Below are 8,553 nucleotides of genomic sequence, written 5' to 3'. Positions count from 1 at the left end.
TAAATTTTTTCTTGCAATTTATAATTTAGAGGGTGTTCTTTCTCCAAAAAAATAATTTAGAGGGTGTTTGTCAAAGTTTATTAAAAACAGTTTATAAATTCTAGGAGCTTATAAGTTATTTTAAGAGTTTATAAACTGTCATGTCTTATTTTAAAAATAAAATGTTAAAGTGTTTAGATGAATTTATTTAAACAACTTAAAAATATTGACGTGTTTGATATTATAAGATCTTTTTGTTGTCAAAATTATCAAAATAATATAGTATTATGAAAGTGATATAAATAGTAATATATATATATATATATACAAAAATAGTTTTAAATTTATTATAAATGTCAAACATATATTTAAAAATAAAACTACTTTTAATTTAGAAATTTTTTTGATAAATTATGTACAAAAATCGGATTGAGGGCATGGTGAAAATTTAATAAAATCCTCTCAAAAAAAAAGAAAATTTAATAAAATATATAAGGATAATATAAAAAAGTAAAATATGAAAAAATATATCTTTTTTAAAAAAAGTAAGAGTGATTATACTTTTTTTAAAAAAATCTTATAAGCTGACCTGTCAAGAGTTTATAAGTTTTGCTAAAAACTCACTTAAAAAGAAAAAATAAATAAAATAAGAGAGTTCTTTTTTTTAATTTTTTTTTTTAAAAATGACTCATCAAGATATCGCGAGCGTAACTCAATTGGTTTAAATTATAGCACAGAACACGAGTACGAGTATGCATGGGTTATAGATTTACATTGACATTCATATTAACAAGAATTATTGGAAACACATCTTATTTAAAACACGTGCATTAATTTAAATATCTTTATTATTATATAAATGTTGAGGCCCATTTAGAAATTATTTTGGTGTGTTTGATGACACCAATATAAATTTACAATTTTAACCCTCAAACATACATTGTACTTCATATAGATTATTGATTAAAATGATAAAACTATGGTTGCATTTTTCACTCCTACTATCAAAAATCACCCACTATCTACGTCTTGCTAAAATTAAGGATTCATTTCAATTAATTTCATTGTATTTTTCTTTAATATCAACATATTATTTTCAAAATATTAAAATTTCATATTTATTATAATTTTATCTAGATATTAAATTATTATTTACATACACGTAGAGCGTGTACATCGGTTACTAATGTAAAGAAAAACTCCTAACGTTATTGAATGAGAGATTATAGTTTGAATTAATTTAATCGAAAATTAGGCATCTTGTCATTATTTCGATCGTTTTTCTTTAACATTTTTCTTTATTGGTTCGGGTAAATTTTTATATATGTATTCATTGCTTTTATTTAAAGTGAAACATGTCCCGTGCGCGAGTGTTGGATGTTGGCTTCATTCTTTTAATTAGCATTGTGTTGTTATGAGGATCTAGGAAGATGGGAAAAAACATTAGGTAGAATTGAATTTTCAGTTAGCGTTTTCAATTTTGTTTGTGGGTAAACTAGCATTAATCTTATTTATGTATGGTTTGTCTTTTGCAATTTTGATTTTCTATGTTGAGTTTCAATTTTAATCCGTTTTTTTTGTTTTTCGATTTTGACTATTTTTCTGCTAATGTGATGTTGACGTAACACAGATATAATATTGATATGTGCTAGCCACGTTAACCCTATCATGAAAACATAACTAAAATCAACAAAAAAAATTTTATAATAAAAATTAAGACTGAAATTTGATAATATAAAAAAAAAATCAAAATCACAAATTGACAAATAATTCATATATAATAATGTAATACAATCACATACGAGTGAAGAAAAAGACATGACACCGTAAAAACAAACCACTCTAAAGACTATAAACATTATTATGTTTATGTTCTTGAAAATGAAAGTAATTCGTCACATCTATACGTGATTCTTATTATAATTTTGAGAAATTTTTCTTAGATATATCAATGACAATAACAAATCTATAAGAACAATTCGGCTTCCAAATAAAATAGAGGTAAATGACCCAAACTCCACTTGGGCCGTAGTCTATGGATAAGAAAAAATATCGAATTTTGAGATTATCGTACCAAAAAAATATCGAATTTAACGAATTCTCGATATACTGAAGGTTTCGGTACGATATGATAAAGATACCAAAATTTTCGATAACATAATGTTATGAAATTTGAAAATTTCATTATATAATGACATACCGAAATACCAAAACAATATATAATATTTTTAAACAATAAATTTATAATTTTTAAAAATATAAATTTTTTTTTTGGATATAATATGGTATATATTGATACCGTACTGAAATATTAATATAATCGATACGATAGTTATATGTATCGATACTTTCGGTACCGAAAATTTGATACGATATTCATATCAAATTTTCAAATGCTATAATTTTCGATACAATATATGATTTTCGATACGATATATATCATCCGTATAGGCCATTCGATACGAACATTTCTTTGCTACTTTCCAACACACCGCCGAATTCATGACCAAGAAGAAAGAGCACAGCAATGCCGACATGCCTAAAAATAACCCATCCCTTTCAAATACAATTAAAAAACACAGTTTTCTCACAATGCAACATGTGGAGAAAAAGTGACATGTTGGAAGCTATGCTACACAAATAAACATTCGAAATTCGGACTTGGGACTCTTGAATATTCTAATTTTATTTTGAAAACCACAATTTTGAATTAATGAAACACGTGTTGAAAATTATTTTTCAAATATACGAAAACACATAATACTCTCTCCGTTCCACTCATTTACACTATATTTCTATTTTCATCGGTCCCAATTATCTAGTCTACATTTTCATATGTAATGTTATATTTCATACTCTTTTACTAATATGGCCATGTTAAATCAATATAACTACCTTTTTATACAATTATTTTACTCTACTAAAATATTGATTAAATAAGGGTAGAATAAAAAATTATTTTACAAATTTAAATTTCCAAACATTTTCTTAAGTTGCGCGAAAACAAACATAAACCGTGGAACTGATGGAATAATTTGAAATAAAGTGTTCAAACAAAACAAATAAAACATAATAAAGGTTTAGAGTAATTTTTGGAACTGGACCAGACAGATTGAACCGAGAACCATTGACCTGACTGGTCTGGATATGTACTAAAATCCAAAAAAGTGATCGAACTGTTAAAATTGCAGGAAACCAGTAAAATTGGCGAAAATCGCCTGGGTAATTGATTTAATTAGAAGAAAAAATTAATTTCAAAATTTTACTTACATATTATCGATATTTGGTCACATGTTATGTGTAATTTGAATTTTGGAAATATGATGTTTATTTGTAGGGGAGCCAGATTCGATATTTGGATGCTCAACATTGATAATAAAGTTTAATGACCGAGTGACTAGTCAAATATCAAGTCTTGCTCAGACTATAGGCGCTAAAGAGTTTGTAGCACCATATGAGAATCCGATCGCGGGATAGCTCACACATTCATGTAGATCACCGTAGCATCAGTCTATTTCATCACGGTAGCTCTTGGTGTCAGACCATATATACAGGTGTAGAGTTGAGCAATCCCACTGGAAAGATTATATCAAGGGAGATACAATTCAACGTATATGTGTGCATGCTTGTAGTATATATATAAAGTAGTAAAATATATATCATGACACATAAATTGCAACATATAAGCATGCATACTCGTTGACAATCTCAGTTAGTTACGTATCTCTATAATATAACATGTCGAGTACAATCAGGGTCTAGGGTCCAAGCTTACAGTCAAGTGATTATCATATCACTAATCATGATCTTAAAAAATCATAACTAAGCTAATAGATACTCTTATGTTCAAATAGGATTCTCGGACTATACCTGTGTCCGTCGTTAGCCTTTTTATGTCGAAGGTCTTGGATTCTAGGCACAACTTTGCTGTTATCTCAGTAGTGCCTTGCTATTGTTCGACCTTTACTAGTATGGCTAACTCAATATGTAGAATGAATTGATAGGGAAAATTTGTGAATTGTGATTCAGAAATGAAGCCTCGAAGCCCTATTAATTATAGGCGAAGTTCGAACGTTCCGAACTCTGCATGCGTGACACGTATCCGAGTGTTTGAGTTCGGATCCTCTTGGACATTCCGAAGTTTGCATGAAACGATGAGTAACCAACGCCCGGAAACCTCATGGACAGCTGTCTTCGGAAGCTCAGACCGAGACTTCGAACGTTCCGATATGCCACGCGTCCTGCATCCGAACGACAATTCACTACCTGCATGTCCTGCTAGGGATAAGACGTTTCTGATCTTAGTTCGGACCTTCCAAACAGTCCATCTACATATGAACATGAACTATGCTTCCAAACACGTTCGGACCTTCCGAACTTGCCTTGCATCTGAACTTGACAAGGCCCGTTTCGATGCTTCCGAACTGCACTTCGTGAATCCGAAGCTTGGAATTCATATTTTAATCAAATTAAGCATTTGATTTATTTAGATAATAACCACTTAATCATGTTTAATATGTTATTAAAAATAAGATACGAGTTACTACATATTTGCCATATAAAATAAATATAATATCATCAATTCGGTTGGACTTTCTCGGTTTGAATTGTTTTAAAAGGATTGTCTTGTTTGATTACCAATATGATTACGAAAACATTGATTTAAAATCTTTGAGTCAACAACGCATAAGGTGGAACATACAAGCAATAGTTCGAATAACTCGCGAATGTTTCCAAACCTTTCGAGCTGAAATCGAATCCAAATCTTGATTAAAACCAAACTCGAACCAAAAACTTTAAATATTCCGTGTCTTGGATCGAGCTTGAATACCTTCATATAATCTTTAAACTTTTCGTTAGATTCAGCCAGATTCGATTTGTTTATATATATTTATATTTCAAAAAAGTCACGAGAGTTGTAGGATAGGTATATATCTAGTCTAGAAGCTCAAAAGGGAGCCGTGATCAATTGCAAACACAAGATCGACTATAGGACACCGGGAGAAAAGTATAGTCAAAGTTCTACGACAGCAACTCTTTGATGGCTCTTCTTCGAATGTTCTAATGAGTCGCCAACTTCTGTATATACACTCGAAACCCTCAGTCAAAAACGTCAGCCATCCCCAAAATTCAAATTTTATTTTTTTTAAAAATAAAATAAAATCTAATAATAGAAAAAAAAGAAGAAGAATATTAAAACAAGTGGGCTGGAAAATTGGAATCAGTCACATTGCACAGCTCCATAACATCTGGACCTACAACGTGCGGCCATTTCTGGCCCTACACGTGTCCGCCATCGACGGCTGTGGATGGATCTGTCGCCTTTATAATCTGGTAGCCAAAACTTTGACAGGGAGGAAGATTCCTTGTTCGTCACCGTGCTTCCAGATTATAAATAAAGCTCCCATTTTTCGAGTTCCAGCAATCAAAATTTCTCCGGGTTTTCGAGATTCTTGAGTTTTCAGAGCAAAAAAAGGAAAAAAAAAAAGGATTAGAATGGAGGTTTTGAGATTGTACTCTTTAATGGCGATTTTGGCTCTTTTCTTGGCTTTTATTGTTCCGGCAATTAATGCTCAATTTCCTCAGCCAGCACCAGCACCAGCACCCAATTCAAATGATGGTATGTTATATTTTTCGAAAACTTTAAGAAATAATTGGGTTTTGGATCTAATAATTCATTCTTTGGATTGATTTGGTTGTGTTTTGGGTTTGTTGTGTAGTAGGGGTGTCGATTGATCAAGGAGTGGCTTATGTGTTGATGCTGGTTGCTTTGGCTATCACCTACATGATTCATTAATTGATGGATTGGAAGCACAAATTGTATAAAAGAGAGAAAGCTCTGTTTTTTTTAGTGGTTGATAATTATTCTTTGAGGATTGTAGCATTTAATGTATGTAATTATCCCTATTCTTTTATGAATTTCGATTGTTTTCTTTGGTCATACTCATATCTGATATCTCCTCCTTCGTGATGTGTTCTGCGATGAGCGATTCATTTCTTTGGCTATATCTGCTCAACTTATACAACGAAGAGTCGGAGAAAAAAAACTGAGATTGTGTATTTTTTACCTCAAAAACAAAATATTCATTATTAAAATTTAAATTATATGTTTGGAAAAGATATAATGTTTTTGAGCAATTTGTACCAAATATATCTATAAAATATTGAAAATATCAAATATCTATGTAGTATATTGAAAATACACACTTGTCAAATTTTAGTAAACATCTTTAATCTTGATTTTTTTTTTAAAATTAGCATACATGTCATTTCATGTCAGTGACTGGTTGAGCACGCATTTGCTTATACGACTTAGCATACGTGTCTTTTCATATTACAGATTGGTTGAACACGCATTATTTATACGACTGGACAAATGTTTTGAATTTTTTTTCATCAAATAACCTTATGAAATATTAAAAACATATTCTATCCCTTGATAATATAATTTTTAAATTTATTCATACACAATTTTTATTTAAAAATCTGTTGCGTGTTTTTCGCTCGCAAACATACGATGTCAAGTTATAATATAGGAATTAAGTTCAAGTCGATCCCACATCGAATGAATAAAATGATATTATATTAAATATTTGTAGCTAATCAAATCTTAATCTTATGTAGAGCTACGATAAAAGGGTTTGAACTTAATAAAACTAAAATATGCAATAATTAAAATTAAATATCGATGAGTTCGCAAGATGAAAATTCAATACGAGATGAATGCTAGATGTTCGACTTAACTTGGATGTCCACCACAATTTATTTCTAATGATTCTTTAATTATAAATTCTTCTAGTTTATTAGCCAAGAATTTCTATTATTTTCTACTACCTCTCTCGACTGTCAAGCAGAAATTCGTATTCAATAGCAAACTCAATATCTCTATCTAAGTTCAACTATTAAATCCGGTAAATGACACAGTAATAGGCCTCTCGAACTTTATAAACACCAATGATGTATTTTCCTACAGTCCTATTCAAAATCGCCTCTCTCGATTGCTAGATTTCAAATAAATATAACAATTCAACTAGTGATCAGTTAATTGAACGCAATGAATTAAGGAAAACACAAATAAACCGAATGAAGAATTCTAATATATCAATCAAAATATCAAAAACATGGTTTCAAGTCAAGCTACGTCGTTCCTCTAGACAAAGGAATTAGTTCATAACGAAAATAAAAATCAAACAAAACATGTTCTTGAACATCGTTCAAAAATTATGAGAAAAAATTATAGTTGTGTTTGTGTTGCATATTTTAACACCATTATGTTGTTGTTTTGCATGCATTTGTGCGTTTTAATTTAGTATTTTGTTTGTATTTTTATTTATCGTGTCTTCATTACATGCTTCCCGGGTTATTTTATAGGACATGACATTTTGGAGAACTTTTTGGACAGAATTTTCATGGCTCGATCGGTTAATCTTTACCGATCGAGCGAAGGAGATGAATAATTCGAGACAGAACTTTGGCCGCTCGATCCGCAAACTTCTACTGATCGAGCGGCCGTATGAAGAAAAGCAGACAGATCGGGACAGAGAATTTCTCGTTCGATCCGTAAAACTTTATGGATCGAGCGAGCGGGGCTGTTCGAGAAGAAATTTTTAATTTTGAAAACTCTTTTATTTTGGACTCTAGCCTTTTTATTAAGACTTTATTCCGTTTTTGTTAGATTTGATTATCAGACTTTGAAGCTTAGAGACCAAGTATCCCTTGGCGGCTAGGTTTTTATTCAACTCTTCTGAAGAATTCTTCTTTTCTTTTTGATTTTTTTTTTCGTTTTTCATGAATCGTTGTGGCTAGTTTCTAGAACTTGGTTGAGAAAGACAAGCCCTTGATTTTGTTTATTCGTGAGATTCGAATTTTCAGTGTTTAATTATTATTGAGTATCAAAAGTTGTTCTGATTTATTTTATGCTTGTATGTGAGATTTTCGGATTGATCACCCTAGGATTTTGCTATACAATCTACTGCTAATTAAATTAGAATTCAAATCCGTAATTTTTTGAATCAACTAATTTGCGAAGCAACTACGATTGATATTTTCCGCTTGTGAATTTATTAAATTGTAGGGATACCAATTGACTAGATTAAATACATCCGCTTGTGTATGTGTTGTCTAGATTTGTCAGTTTTACTAGTTTGCATGCTATCGTGGATTTAAATCTAATCACTTGTATTGGATTAATTCATTGGTAAGAGTTAACTTAGAACGCTTGTGTCTAGTTAACTAAGATTAAGGTGAAACAGAAATTTAATTTTCAATGATGATTATTTGATAGAATTAATTATGTTAGAACCTAATGGGGGGGGGGGGGGGATTTAGGTTCTATTGGCAACTTTAGTAATTTAAAGCAATTATACAAATACGCAAGCGGAAGACTTAAAACAATTAATAATAAGTGCGGTAAATAAATGCGTAATGTAAATAAAGCAGTAAAAGGGATAATAGATGTTTATGAAAGTTCGACGATAAATCGTCTACGTCTCCTCTTCTTGGTTAAGATCGATTAACCAAGGATCCACTAGCACTTCGAACGACTTGGCTTTGATGGCTCCAAGGATAGCCTTA

The 8,553-nt window shown here is 30.7% G+C and overlaps 1 long non-coding RNA gene across 1 annotated transcript; it reads left to right on the top strand.

Annotated features, from left to right (window-relative positions):
• The first annotated feature begins 5,458 nt into the window (after positions 1–5,458).
• Positions 5,459–5,920, top strand: LOC140892890 (uncharacterized). Its single transcript, XR_012152932.1, has 2 exons — positions 5,459–5,599; positions 5,700–5,920. It is a non-coding gene; the product is annotated as an uncharacterized lncRNA (long non-coding RNA).
• Positions 5,921–8,553: the final 2,633 nt, after the last annotated feature.

The sequence above is a fragment of the Henckelia pumila genome, chromosome 3 (genome assembly GCF_033568475.1).
Source record: "Henckelia pumila isolate YLH828 chromosome 3, ASM3356847v2, whole genome shotgun sequence".
NCBI lineage: Eukaryota > Viridiplantae > Streptophyta > Magnoliopsida > Lamiales > Gesneriaceae > Henckelia > Henckelia pumila.
The sequence above is the reverse complement of the archived record's forward strand: the minus strand, read 5'-3'. Positions and strand labels throughout refer to the sequence as shown.